Source organism: Rutidosis leptorrhynchoides, chromosome 2 (assembly GCF_046630445.1).
Source record: "Rutidosis leptorrhynchoides isolate AG116_Rl617_1_P2 chromosome 2, CSIRO_AGI_Rlap_v1, whole genome shotgun sequence".
NCBI classification, from domain to species: domain Eukaryota; kingdom Viridiplantae; phylum Streptophyta; class Magnoliopsida; order Asterales; family Asteraceae; genus Rutidosis; species Rutidosis leptorrhynchoides.
Window position 1 is genome coordinate 96,387,316 of NC_092334.1, and position 15,402 is coordinate 96,402,717.

Genomic DNA, 15,402 nt, shown 5'->3' on the forward strand with positions numbered 1-15,402 from the left:
CCGAAGGAAGATCCAAATGAACATCTTTGTACCTTTAATAGGATATGCACACTATTTAAAATAAGAGAAGTGGAGGATGAACAGATATATCTCATGTTATTTCCCTGGACTTTAAAGGGAGAAGCCAAAGATTGGTTGGAATCATTACCTGAAGGGGCGATTGATACATGGGATGTTTTAGTTGAAAATTTTCTTAAACAATTCTTTCCGGCATCCAAAGCCGTGAGACTTCAAGGAGAAATTGTTACGTTCACACAGAAGCCAAATGAAACTCTATATGAGGCATGGATAAGATTTGGAAAGTTATTGAGAGGATGTCCGCAACATGGTTTAGACACCTGTCAAATAGTATAAATATTCTACCAAGGATGCGACATCACTACAAGGAAAGACATAGATATAGCAGCTGGTGGTTCTATTATGAAGAAAACCGAAACTGATGCTTACAAAATTATTGATAACACTGCTTCCCACTCACATGAGTGGCACCAAGAAAAAGATATCGTTAGATCATCTAAAGCAGCTAGAGCCGATTCTAGCCATGACTTAGATTCCATTGCCGCAAAGATAGATGCTGTCGAGAGACGAATGGAAAAGATGACTAAGGATATACACTCAATATGAATTAGTTGTGACCAGTATGGAGGACCACATTTGACAAAAGATTGTCTCAGTATTGAACTAACAATGGAACAAAGAGAGAATGTTTCATACATAAACCAAAGGCCTGGAAATAATAATCAGAATAATTATCAACCGCCAAGACCAATCTACAATCAAAACCAGAATTATAATCGAAATGTTCCATAAAACAACCAACAAGGTCTAAGTAATCAACAAGTATCTAATAATACTTACAATCAGCAAAGACCTAATTTTCAAAACAAACCACCACAAACCGATGATAAAAAGCCGAATTTTGAAGATATGATGACGAAGCTAGTTGAATCTCAAACACAGTTTTTCACATCTCAGAAACAAACCAATGAACAAAATGCTCAAGCATTTAGAAATCAACAAGCTTCTATTCAAAATCTGGAACAAGAAGTAAGTAACCTAGCAAGGTTAATAGGTGAAAGAAAACCGGGAAGTCTACCAAGTGATACAAACGCTAACCCCCGGAATGAAACAGCTAAAGCCATTACTACAAGAAGTGGTATTATACTTAAACCACCTGAAATACCTGTAATTTCTAATGAAGCTATTCCTACTCCATAAGAACCACAACCTGAACAAGATAAGGAAAAAGAACCAGTAGTTGAAAAGGTTAATGAAGATAACACAGTTAAAGCTAAACCTTATGTTAAACCATACCAACCACCACTTCCTTACCCGAGTAAAATGAGAAAAGAGAAACTTGAAGCCGAGCAATCCAAATTCTTGGATATGTTTAAACAGATAAATGTAAATCTTCCTTTTATTGATGTGATTTCAGGAATGCCTAGATATGCTAAATTTTTGAAAGATCTAATCACAAATAGAAAGAAAATGGAAGAACTCTCGGCTGTTACTATGAATGCTAATTGTTCTGCAGTGCTGTTGAATAAAATACCAGAAAAACTATCTGATCCAGGAAGTTTCACAATTCCATGTTTTCTGGGTAGTCTTAGTTCAATAGAAGCATTGGCAGATTTAGGTGCTAGTATAAATTTAATGTCGTATTCACTATACACTAAACTAGACCTTGGAGAATTGAAACCAACAAGAATAAGTATACAACTAGCAGATAGATCAGTAAAATATCCTAGAGGGATAATGGAGAACATGCTAGTTAAAGTTGGTACTTTAGTATTTCCAGTAGATTTTGTTGTTCTGGACATGGAAGAAGATTCTCAAGTTCCTCTCATATTAGGAAGACCATTCTTAAACACGGCTAAAGCAATGATAGACGTGTTCGGTAAGAAACTTACTCTAAGTATAGAGGACGAGAGTGTTACCTTTTCAGTTGATAGAACAATGCAACAACCGCAATCTGCAGATGATACATGTTATTATATTCAAACTATAGAATCACATGCAGAATTGTTAGAAGAATTTCCAGAATTACAAGGAACAGGAGAATGTTCTTTAGGAGAAGGAACTGAACCAATTGATGAAACTGAAATGTTAGCTACACTTATGGCTAATGGATATGAACCAACAACAGAAGAAATTCAAATGCTAAAAGAAGAAGACAGATATCGATATAAATCATCGATAGAAGAACCACCGACATTAGAGTTAAAGCCACTTCCAAACCATTTGGAATATGCTTATTTACATGGTGAATCTGAATTACCTGTAATAATATCGTCTTCTCTTACTGAAAATGAAAAATCTCAACTCATTTCTGTGTTAAAAGCTCATAAACCAGCCATTGCATGAAAGATTCATGATATTAATGGAATAAGTCCTTCGTATTGCACACATAAAATCCTCATGGAAGAAGGTCATAAAACGTATGCGCAACGTCAACAAAGATTAAATCCTAATATGCAAGATGTTGTTAAGAAAGAAATAATTAAACTGCTAGATGCAGGTTTAATTTATCCAATTTCTAATAGTCCATGGGTAAGCCCAGTTCAGTGCGTGCCTAAGAAGGGTGGCATGACTGTCATTACAAATGAGAAAAATGAGCTTATTCCTACTAGGACTGTAACAGGATGGCGTGTATGTATTGATTATAGAAAATTAAATGACGCCACCAGAAAAGATCACTTTCCCTTACCTTTCATTGATCAAATGTTGGAAAGATTAGCCGGAAATAGTTACTATTGTTTTCTTGATGGTTTTTCCGGATATTTTCAAATTCCAATAGCACCCGAAGACCAAGAGAAAACCACGTTCACATGCCCTTATGGTACTTTTGCTTACAAATGCATGCCATTTGGATTTTGCAACGCCCCTGCAACCTTTCAAAGGTGCGTGATGGCGATTTTTCACGACATGATAGAAGAATGCATGGAAGTTTTCATGGATGACTTTTCAGTCTTCGGTGAAACTTTTGAAACATGTCTATTTAATCTTGAACGAATGCTTATTAGATGCGAACAATCAAATCTAGTACTTAATTGGGAGAAATGTCATTTCATGGTTAAAGAAGGCATCGTTCTTGGACATAAAATTTCAAAGGAAGGAATTGAAGTGGATAGAGCTAAAGTAGATGTAATTGCTAAACTTCCACATCCCACCAATGTTAGAGGAGTTAGGAGTTTTCTAGGGCATGCCGGTTTTTACCGACGTTTCATAAAAGATTTTTCTAAAATTGCCACTCCTATGAATAAACTCCTAAAAAAGGATGCTCCATTCATCTTTTCAGATGAATGTATTAAATCTTTTAATATTCTTAAAGAAAAACTCACTAATGTGCCGATTATGATAACTCCAAATTGGAATTTACCGTTTGAACTTATGTGCGATGCAAGTGATTTTGCAATGGGAGCCGTTTTAGGACAAAGGATTGAAAAACGATTTCAACCTATATATTATACTAGTAAGATGTTACAAGGAGCACAAACAAATTACATAACTACTGAAAAAGAACTACTTGCTATTGTCTTTGCTTTTGACAAAATTCGTTCATATCTCGTTCTAGCTAAAACGGTGGTCTATACCGACCATTCTGCTCTTAGATACCTATTTTCGAAACAAGATGCCAAACCAAGATTAATCCGTTGGATCTTACTCTTGCAAGAGTTTGATATTGAAATCTGAGATAAAAGAGGAGCAGAAAATCTCGCCGCTGATCATCTTTCTCGTCTTGAAAATCCTGAATTAGAAGTTCTAAATGAATCAGCCATACAAGACAACTTTCCTGATGAATATCTATTGAATATAGATCATAATGAAATTCCATGGTTTGCAGACTATGCAAACTATTTAGTATGTGGATTTCCTGAAAAAGGATTATTGATAATGCTAAAAACGAACATATATTTCATAACATTATCCCTCAAGAAAGACAAGCTTTTAGTTGCAATTGTTCTATTTACAAGTGATATTCGTTTAAATAATAAAAGGTGAAGACAAAAGACAGATTCGACGAATTGAAGACGCAAACGACCAAAAAGCTCAAAAGTACAAAATACAATCAAAGAGGTTCCAATTATTGATAAGAAACGTCTCGAAATTACAAGAGTACAAGATTCAAAACGCAAAGTACAAGATATTAAATTGTACGCAAGGACGTTCGAAAATCCGGAACCGGGACCAGAGTCAACTCTCAACGCTCGACGCAACGGACCGAAAGTTACAAATTAATTATGTATATAAATATAATATAATATATAATTAATTATATAAATTATATATTTATATTATATTTATATTATTAAAATCCGTCGGCAAGTAAAGATCTAAATTGGAGTGAGCTGTAAAGTCAAACTCCACGACTTGCGGAGTTTGAAGAACAAAAATACCGCGACTCGCGGAGCTGTCCTGGACAAAAATGCCTATAAAAGCTCGCGCATTCTGAACATTTTATATATCCATATATCATCTCTCTCTATATACGTAAATATATATATATAATTTATATTTTAATTTTAATTTTAATTTCTAATAATAAGGGTATGTTAGTGAATGTTGTAAGGGTGTAAGTCGAAATTTTGTCCGTGTAACGCTACGCTATTTTTAATCATTGTAAGTTATGTTCAACCTTTTTAATTTAATGTCTCGTAGCTAAGTTATTATTATGCTTATTTAATACCAAAGTAATCATGATGTTGGGCTAATTACTAAAATTGGGTAATTGCGCTTTGTACCATAATTGGGGTTTGGACAAAAGAACGACACTTGTGGAAATTAGACTATGGGCTATTAACGGGCTTTATATTTGTTTAACTAAATGATAGTTTGTTAATTTTAATATAAAGATTTACAATTGGACATCCCTATAAATAACCATATACACTCAATCGGACACGATGGGCGGGGTATTTATATGTACGAATAATCGTTCATTTAACCGGACACGGGAATGGATTAATAGTCTATGGAATTATTAAAACAGGGGTGAAATTATGTACAAGGACACTTGGCATAATTGATAACAAATTATTAAAACCTTGGGTTACACGCAGTCGATAACCTGGTGTAATTATTAAACAAAGTATTAAAATCTTGTTACAGTTTAAGTCCCCAATTAGTTGGAATATTTGACTTCGGGTATAAAGATAATTTGACGAGGATACTTGCACTTTATATTTATGACTGATGGACTGTTATGGACAAAAACCAGACGGACATATTAAATAATCCAGGACAAAGGACAATTAACCCATGTGGATAAACTAAAAATCAACACGTCAAACATCATGATTACGAAAGTTTAAATAAGCATAATTCTTTTATTTCATATTTAATTTCCTTTATTTTATATTTAATTTCACTTTTAATTATCGCACTTTTATTTATTATTATTGTATTTCATTGTACTTTTAATTATCGTACTTTTTAATTATTGTATTTTATTTTATCGCACTTTTATTTATCGCAATTTCATTATCGTTATTTACTTTACGCTTTAAATTAAGTCTTTTATTTATTTAATATTTTACATTAGGTTTTAACAGCGACTAAAGTTTTAAAAATCGACAAACCGGTCATTAAACGGTAAAAACCCCCCTTTATATTAATAATATTACTTATATATATATTTTTATTTTTATAAATTAAAACTAATATAGCGTTAAGCTTTGTTTAAAAGATTCTCTGTGGACGAACCGGACTTACTAAAAACTACACTACTGTACGATTAGGTACACTGCCTATAAGTGTTGTAGCAAGGTTTAAGTATATCCATTCTATAAATAAATAAATATCTTGTGTAAAATTATATCGTATTTAATAGTTTTTCCTAGTAAAAATAAAGCTATTTTATATACACCTCTGCGCACATCAAGTATTTTTGGCGCCGCTGCCGGGGAACGCCGAAGCGAAACGCCACACACATGAAAAAAAAGATTTTTATTAAGTTTTATTTAGTTTTTGTAAAAATACATTTTTTTAAATATCAAAAATATAAAAAAAACCGAATAAAAAAAATATATATATAAATTTATTTTTAAGATTTTTAAAATTATAAAGTATTTTATTTCTACTTTAGTTTTTAAAATATAACTTTTATTTAATTTATATAAATATTTTAATTAAATTAAAAACAGAAAAGAAAAAAATATATAAAAAAACTGAAACTATCGAATTTATACCTGCACCTCATTTGAATTTTCAAACCCCGCGACTCGCGGAGTTTTTCCGGTACGTGGCACCGCGACTCGCGGAGCCACCCTGACACGAATAGAAACCCTATTCTGCATTAATTACGGTGTAATTATTATTATTTAATTAAAACCCTAATTAGGGTTAGTATTTTAAAATAATTAATTAATTTAGTTTTATTTATTTAATTTGTATTTTAAGTTTAATTAGTTTAATTAGTTTATAAAATTAATAGTTTTATAAAATAAATAATATAAAAATAATATTTTTATAAAAATTGTACTTTTTACAACTTTTAGTTTATTTTTATATTTTGTCCCTTTTTATTCGTTTTTAGCGTAATTTTTGTATTTTTCGCTCATTTTTAGTTTTAAGTTCTAGTATTTTGCCGTAGCTTATTTTTACTTCTAGATTTTTAGGTTTTGCCGTAAAATTCCTTAAGTGCTTTCTCTTTAGACTAAGATTTAGGTGCTTTAGAATTTTGCGACGCCTATCTAAGTTTTAGTATTTTTTTTAAAGATATTGCCATTTGGGATATAGTTTTACTTGTAAGCTTTAATATTTTTAGACGCAACTTTTAATTTTTAGTTTTTAGTTCCTTCTTAAGTTTCGACGCGCTACTTTCTTATTTTTATTTTTCGACGCCTTTTACCTATGTATCAATTATCACTCCAATTAGTAATCTCAATTTGCAATTTTAATTTTAAGTTAGTGATAATAATAAGGTTGGGTTAGTCGAGTGTTTTAAAGTTTTATAGTCATTTTTTTTCTTTCTTATTTTTCGACGCCTTTTATTTTTCAACCCTTTTCTTTTTCGACCTTTTCCGACGCCCTCTTTTTCTTTCTTATTTCTCGCAATTCTAGTTTTAGGACTTAGAATTTTCTCTATTTCTTATCTAAATTTCTTTAAATTACGAAAATTTATTTTAAGTGGTTAAATTGATAGACATCAAAATTTTCTGGTTCGTAGTAATAGTTGGATTTGTACGTGGACCGGGTTATTGGAGCCAAACAGTACTCAATTATATTGAGACCAAACGAATCCTGCCCCTCTGCTGCATCTTTTGGCTATTCGAAACGTGGGCAAAATCAGAAAAGTCTATTAATTGGATAACTTATATAATTTTTATTTCCTTTTAAAAACTAATAGGATATTCAGTGAATGCACCGAGCAAGACGTTCACCACCTTTTTTACGTTCACCACATGTAACTCGATCAAGACATCTAGCTAATATTGTCGCCGTTGATTTTCCTTTAAAATCGTCATCCAGTCGACCAAGTACTCCAATTCAAAATTCCGATAATCCATTTTTTGAACCCGACCTCATAATTGAGAATCCGGAGAATATTTAGGGACAATTCATAGATCCTGAACCATTAATTTTTCCTCCAGAACCACCAATCATTCGAACAGAGATTGTTGATGAACGAACCATTAAATCAGAATCCTCTAGTGATTCAGATTCAACAAATTCAATCATGGAGAATCTGGAACCTCTAAGTATGGAAGACCGAATGCGAGCTAAACGCACTGGCCAAGGTCACGCAATTACTCATCCTGACATTAATGCGCCAGATTATGAAATCAAAGGACAAATTCTACACATGGTGACTAATCAATATCAATTTAGTGGTGCACCGAAGGAAGATCCAAATGAACATCTTCATACCTTTAATAGGATCTGCACACTATTTAAAATAAGAGAAGTTGAGGATGAACAGATATATCTCATGTTATTTCCCTGGACTTTAAAGGGAGAAGCCAAAGATTGGTTGGAATCGTTACCTGAAGGGGCGATTGATACATGGGGCGTTTTAGTTGAAAAATTTCTTAAACAATTCTTTCCGGCATCTAAAGCCGTAAGACTTCAAGGAGAAATTGTTACGTTCACACAGAAACCAAATGAAACTCTATATGAGGCGTGGACTAGATTTGGAAAGTTATTAAGAGGATGTCCGCAACATGGTTTAGACACCTGTCAAATAGTACAAATATTCTACCAAGGATGCGACATCACTACAAGGAAAGACATCGATATAGCAGCTGGTGGTTCTATTATGAAGAAAACAGAAACTGATGCTTACAAAATTATTGATAACACTGCTTCCCACTCACATGAGTGGCACCAAGAAAAAGATATCGTTAGATCATCTAAAGCAGCTAGAGCCGATTCTAGCCATGACTTAGATTCCATTTCTGCAAAGATAGATGCTGCCGAGAGACGAATGGAAAAGATGACTAAGGATATACACTCAATACGAATTAGTTGTGAGCAGTGTGGAGGACCACATTTGACAAAAGATTGTCTCAGTATTGAACTAACAATGGAACAAAGAGAAAATGTTTCATACATAAACCAAAGGCCTGGAAATAATTATCAGAATAATTATCAACCGCCAAGACCAATTTACAATCAAAACCAGAATTATAACTGAAATGTTCCATACAACAACCAACAAGGTCCTAGCAATCAACAAGTATCCAATAATACTTACAATCAGCAAAGACCTAATTTCAAAACAAACCACCACAAACCGATGATAAAAAGCTGAATTTAGAAGATATGATGACGAAGCTAGTTGAATCTCAAACACAGTTTTTCACATCTCAAAAATAAACCAATGAACAAAATGCTTAAGCATTTAGAAATCAACAAGCTTCTATTCAAAATTTGGAACAAGAAGTAAGTAACCTAGCAAGGTTAATAGGTGAAAGAAAACCGGGAAGTTTACCTAGTGATACAAATGCTAACCCCCGGAATGAAACAGCTAAAGCCATTACCACAAGAAGTGGTACAACACTTAAACCACCTGAAATACCTGTAATTTCTGATGAAGCTATTCCTACTCCACAAGAACCACAACCTGAACAAGATAAGGAAAAAGAACCGGTAGTTGAAAAGGTTAATGAAGATAACACAGTTAAGGCTAAACCTTATGTTAAACCATACCAACCACCACTTCCTTACCCGAGTAAAATGAAAAAAGAGAGACTTGAAGCCGAGCAATCCAAATTCTTGGATATGTTTAAACAGATAAATGTAAATCTTCCTTTCATTGATGTAATTTCAGGAATGCCTAGATATGCTAAATTTCTGAAAGATCTAATATCAAATAGAAAGAAAATGGAAGAACTCTCAGCTGTTACTATGAATGCTAATTGTTCAGCAGTGCTGTTGAATAAGATACCAGAAAAATTATCTGATCCAGGAAGTTTCATAATTCCATGTTTTCTGGGTAGTCTTAGTTCAATAGAAGCATTGGCAGACTTAGGTGCTAGTATAAATTTAATGCCATATTCACTATACACTAAACTAGACCTTGGAGAATTAAAACCAACAAGAATAAGTATACAACTAGCCGATCGATCAATAAAATATCCGAGAGGGATAATGGAGAACATGTTAGTTAAAGTTGGTACTTTAGTATTTTCAGTAGATTTTGTTGTTCAGGACATGGAAGAAGATTCTCAAGTTCCTCTAATATTAGGAAGACCATTCTTAAACACGACTAAAGCAATGATAGATGTGTTTGGAAAGAAACTGACCCTAAGTATAGAGGACGAGAGTGTTACCTTTTCAGTTGATAGAGCTATGCAACAACCGCAATCTGCAGATGATACATGTTATTATATTCAAACTATAGATTCACATGCAGAATTGTTAGAAGAATTTCCTGAATTACAAGGAACAGGAGAATGTTCTTTAGGAGAAGGAACTGAACCAATTGATGAAACTGAAATGTTAGCTACACTAATAGCTAATGGATATGAACCAACAACAGAAGAAATTCAAATGCTAAAAGAAGAAGACAGATATCGATATAAATCATCGATAAAAGAACCACCAACATTAGAGTTAAAGCCACTTCCAAACCATTTGGAATATGCTTATTTACATGGTGAATCTGAATTACCTGTAATAATATCGTCTTCTCTTACTGAAAATGAGAAATCACAACTCATTTCTGTGTTAAAAGCTCATAAACCAGCCATTGCATGGAAAATTCATGATATTAAAGGAATAAGTCCTTTGTATTGCACACATAAAATCCTTATGGAAGAAGGTCATAAAACGTATGTGCAACGCCAATGAAGACTAAATCCTAATATGCAAGATGTTGTTAAGAAAGAAATTATTAAACTGCTTGATGCAGGTTTAATTTATCCAATTTCTGATAGTCCATGGGTAAGCCCAGTTCAATGCGTGCCTAAGAAGGGTGGCATGACTGTCATCACAAATGAGAAAAATGAGCTTATTCCTACTAGGACTGTAACAGGATGGCGTGTATGTATTGATTATAGAAAATTAAATGACGCCACCAGAAAAGATCACTTTCCCTTACCTTTTATTGATCAAATGTTAGAAAGATTAGCCGGAAACAGTTACTGTTGTTTTCTAGATGGTTTTTCTGGATATTTTCAAATTCCAATAGCACCCGAAGACCAAGATAAAACCACGTTCACGTGCCCTTATGGTGCTTTTGCTTACAAACGCATGCCATTTGGACTTTGCAACGCCCCTGCAACCTTTCAAAGGTGCATGATGGTGATTTTTCACGACATGATAGAAGAATGCATGGAAGTTTTCATGGATGACTTTTCAGTCTTCGGTGATACATTTGAATCATGTCTAGTTAATCTGGAACGAATGCTTATTAGATGCGAACAATCAAATCTAGTACTTAATTGGGAGAAATGCCATTTCATGGTTAAAAAAGGCATCGTTCTTGGTCATAAAATTTCAAAGGAAGGAATCGAAGTGAATAGAGCTAAAGTAGATGTAATTGCTAAACTTTCACATCCCACCAATGTTAGAGGAGTTAGGAGTTTTCTAGGGCATGCCGGTTTTTACCGACGTTTTATAAAAGATTTTTCTAAAATTGCCACTCCTATGAATAAACTCTTAGAAAAGGATGCTCCATTCATCTTTTCAGATGAATGCATCAAATCTTTTAATATTCTTAAAGAGAAACTCACTAATGCGCCGATCATGATAACAACAAATTGGAATCTACCGTTTGAACTAATGTGCGATGCAAGTGATTTTGCAATGGGAGCCGTTTTAGGACAAAGGATTGAAAAAAGATTTCAACCTATATATTATGCTAGTAAGACGTTACAAGGAGCAAAAACGAACTACACAACTACTGAAAAAGAACTCCTTGCTATTGTCTTTGCTTTTGACAAATTTCGTTCATATCTCGTTCTAGCAAAAACGGTGGTCTATACTGACCATTCTGCTCTTAGATACCTATTTTTGAAACATGATGCTAAACCACGATTAATCCAATGGATCTTACTCTTACAAGAGTTCGATATTGAAATCCGAGATAAAAGAGGAGCAGAAAATCTCGCCGCTGATCATCTTTCTCGTCTTGAAAATCCTGAATTAGAAGTTCTAAATGAATCGGCCATACAAGACAACTTTCCTGATGAATATCTATTGAAGATAGATCATAATGAAATTCCATGGTTTGCAGACTATGCAAACTACTTAGTATGTGGATTCCTTGAAAAAGGATTGTCGTACCAAAAACGAAAGAAATTCTTTAGTGATATAAAACACTATTTCTGGGAAGATCCACATTTGTTTAAAAGTTGTCCCGATGGAATAATACGCCGATGTGTATTCGGAGATGAAGCTAGTAAAATTTTAAACCATTGTCACACGGGACCAACAGGAGGGCATTATAGGCCTCAACTAACAGCAAGAAAAGTTTATGATGCTGGATTCTATTGGCCTACAATTTACAAAGACGCACACCTTCTTTGCAAATCCTGTGATGCTTGTCAAAGGGCCGGAAAAATAAGTCAACGTGATGAAATGCCACAAAATGTCATTCAAGTATGTGAAGTATTTGACATTTGGGGTATTGACTTTATGGGTCCATTTCCAAAATCTCATAATAATCTCTACATTCTCGTAGCCATTGATTATGTATCTAAATGGGCGGAAGCACAAGCTCTCCCAACTAACGATGCACGAGTTGTAGTTAACTTTTGAAAACGTCTTTTTGCAAGGTTTGGAACACCGAAAGCTTTAATAAGTGATCGGAGAACTCATTTCTGTAATAATCAACTTGAGAAAGTTCTTAAGAGATATGGAGTAACTCATAAAATCTCCACCGCATATCATCTACAAACAAGTGGACAAGTTGAAAATACCAACCGAGCTTTAAAACGTATTCTAGAGAAAACCGTAGGAACAAATCCGAAGGAATGGTCCATTAAATTGGAGGATGCACTCTGGGCTTTTAGAACAGCCTACAAAACTCCAATTAGAACCACACCTTTTAGACTCGTTTATGGAAAAGCATGTCATCTTCCAGTAGAAATTGAACACAAAGCATTTTGGGCTTTGAAGACATGTAATCTTGATTTACATGAAGCTGGACATCTACGGTTAAATCAACTAAACGAATTAGAAGAATTAAGACATGAAGCATACGAAAATTCGTTAATCTATAAAGAAAGAACGAAGAAATGGCATGATAAAAGAATCAGAAGTTCAAAAGAATTTAAAGAAGGAGACAGAGTTCTTCTTTTCAATTCACGATTCAAGCTATTTCCTGGAAAATTGAAATCAAGATGGTCTGGACCATTCATAGTCAAAAGAATTTTCCCATATGGAACAGTAGAATTAATAAATTCAAATGGGATTGAATTTAAGGTTAATGGTCACAGAGTTAAACACTACATAGATAGTCCGATGGAAGTTGACAATGAAGTGAATCACAATTTCAACACCACAGCTAACTAAGTGTGGGGAGAATCAAGTCTTTAAAGGATAATATGTATTTCTGTTAGAGTTAGATTTTTTGTTTTCGTGTAGTTCTCGAAAATGGAACCCGAATGGTCTTTCCCTAGCAGACCCTAAAGAACTAGTCTTCTTCCCCCATTCTGAATTTTTATTTTTTTTAGGTTTTACGAAATGAAGACTTCCTGTGAACTAAACCATGGCCTAATGCTACACGCTTTGATTACTAAACGTAATAATGACACACTTCCGAGTGAACTGGTATCAGTAATCAGAGAAAAATTGGACGGAGTAAGAAAAGAATCCAGATGCGAAAATAATAAGTTGCAATTTGGTAAAGGAAAATCAAAATCCGCAGTGGAAAGAAGAGCACGACACCTTGAAAGATGTCACAAATGCGGAAAATGGTCACACGAAGGTAAATGTTCAAATAATCAAACCTATTCAAACACCGAATTTGTTACTTTATGCAGAGATGGACCGTTCATATGTTTAGAAGAAAAAACATTAAATACTCGAGGTTACGCCTATGTAGCCATGGAAAATCAATTAGTCCGACTATCTTATGAGTGGGCTAGAGCATATCACTAAGAAATATATTTCACATGTAAGTTTGTATAGTTTTCATTTTTATTTTTCTATTTTTATTTTTATTTTTTTTAACCTTTTGATTATAAACGCTAATTTGTTCGCTATAAACTATTAAATTGGTATTCGATGAAATTAGGTCTTGCAACCGAAATTATTGATATCATACAAAAATTTATTACATCACTGCGAAATTTAACATTTATTCTTAAGGTATAAATATCTTTAATCAATCAACCCAAAATATTTCAAAAATTCGTCATGAGTTAAATTAGGTTATGTAACCGAAATTACTTTACCGAAAAGAGGGGCGTATATTTTTGATAATATTTGATTGATTAAAGTGGGATAAAAGCCAAAAAGATTTTTAATTTTATTTTTACCATGTTTTTAAAATTAATAAATTAGTATTAAAATAATATTGTAAACTTGTTAAAATTAAATCAATATATTTAAAATTGTAAATATTTCAAAAATTAATATTTTTAATATAAGTTTGTATGTATAAAAACAAAAATATAATTTAAGTTTGGTGTGAATTTTTAATTTTATGCATTTTAAATTTAAGTTTGGTGTGAATTTAAAAACAAAAATTTACTTTATTTTGCTAAGTTAAAAATATGATTTTTAAAAATTCGTCGTAAGTTGAAGACTAGGTCGTTGAACCGAAATTGCTTTACCCGAGGGAGGGACGAGAACTTTTATTATCATTATTTTTAATCTTATTGAATTAAAGTATGCCAAAAACATTAAAAAAAACCCAAAAATCTTGCTTTTAAAACCGCGCTTTAAATTGACAAATTTTAAAATTTTGTCGAGGGACGGACTAGGACATCGTTCCGAAACGCCCTCATCCTAAAAAGAAACAAAATTTTTAAAATTTAATTAATTATAAGTTTTAATTAGTAAAAGGTTTTTTAAAATATATATATATATATATATATATATATATATATATATATATATATTAATGCCGCGACTCGCGGAGTTTGTAAGGTACAAACAACGCGACTCGCGGAAGTTGTAAAATCCAGAAAAAAAATAAAACGCATCAAACAGACCAGCTCCTTCCCCATTTCCATTTTACTGCGAAAATACACACACAAACACATCACAAATTCGCAATTTTTGGCCATTTTTCATCAAACCTTTCACAAAATCATGTTGAGAAGGATGCTATCAAGGAATTACTCAAGGAAAACGGTAATTTCTTCATCAAAACACCCATTTAATCCGAAAATTAGTGTTCTTGAACAAATTTATACCCAATTCGATTTTGATGCTTTTTAGTGTAATTATGCTTAAATTGCTTATGTATTAAGCTTGTATAACCTAGATTGATGCTATTTAACATAATTAGAAGCCTTAAACTTCAAATTTTGAGTAATCTAGGGTTTGTGTTCTTGAGCAATTTGGGGCTTTTTGATATAAACAGGTTATGGCAGATTTTTGTCATGAATTATTGCTAAATTAAGTAGTGCAACATATTTAGGTAGTTAAATGATCCAAACTTTGAGCCTAAACATGATTTTTGAGAATTAAAGTGGACTTTTTCAAGTCTAAACTTCATGAACTTGATTTTTGAGAGATAATGCCATTTGAAACTTGTTTAATTGCTAATAATGATTATTTTGACATGTTATTTGAGTTGAATGCTTATGAACTTGGCGAACATTTTCGTATATGCTTATTTGAAAATGTGTAGATTTGATAAAAATATGAAAATGAGCATAAGTTTGATATAAATTGAACATGTCATTGTAATTATTTTGATTGATGATTTTGCTGACACTAATGCATATTTGGATGCACAAAAATTGTGTTTGATATGTTTTGCAGACTGAAAGGGGTGAATCT

The 15,402-nt window shown here is 32.8% G+C and overlaps 1 non-coding gene across 1 annotated transcript; it reads right to left on the reverse strand.

The window, feature by feature from the left end:
• Positions 1-225: 225 nt before the first annotated feature.
• Positions 226-332, reverse strand: LOC139895194 (small nucleolar RNA R71). The gene has a single exon (XR_011775656.1). It is a non-coding gene; the product is annotated as a small nucleolar RNA R71 (small nucleolar RNA).
• Between the last annotated feature and the right edge of the window lie 15,070 nt (positions 333-15,402).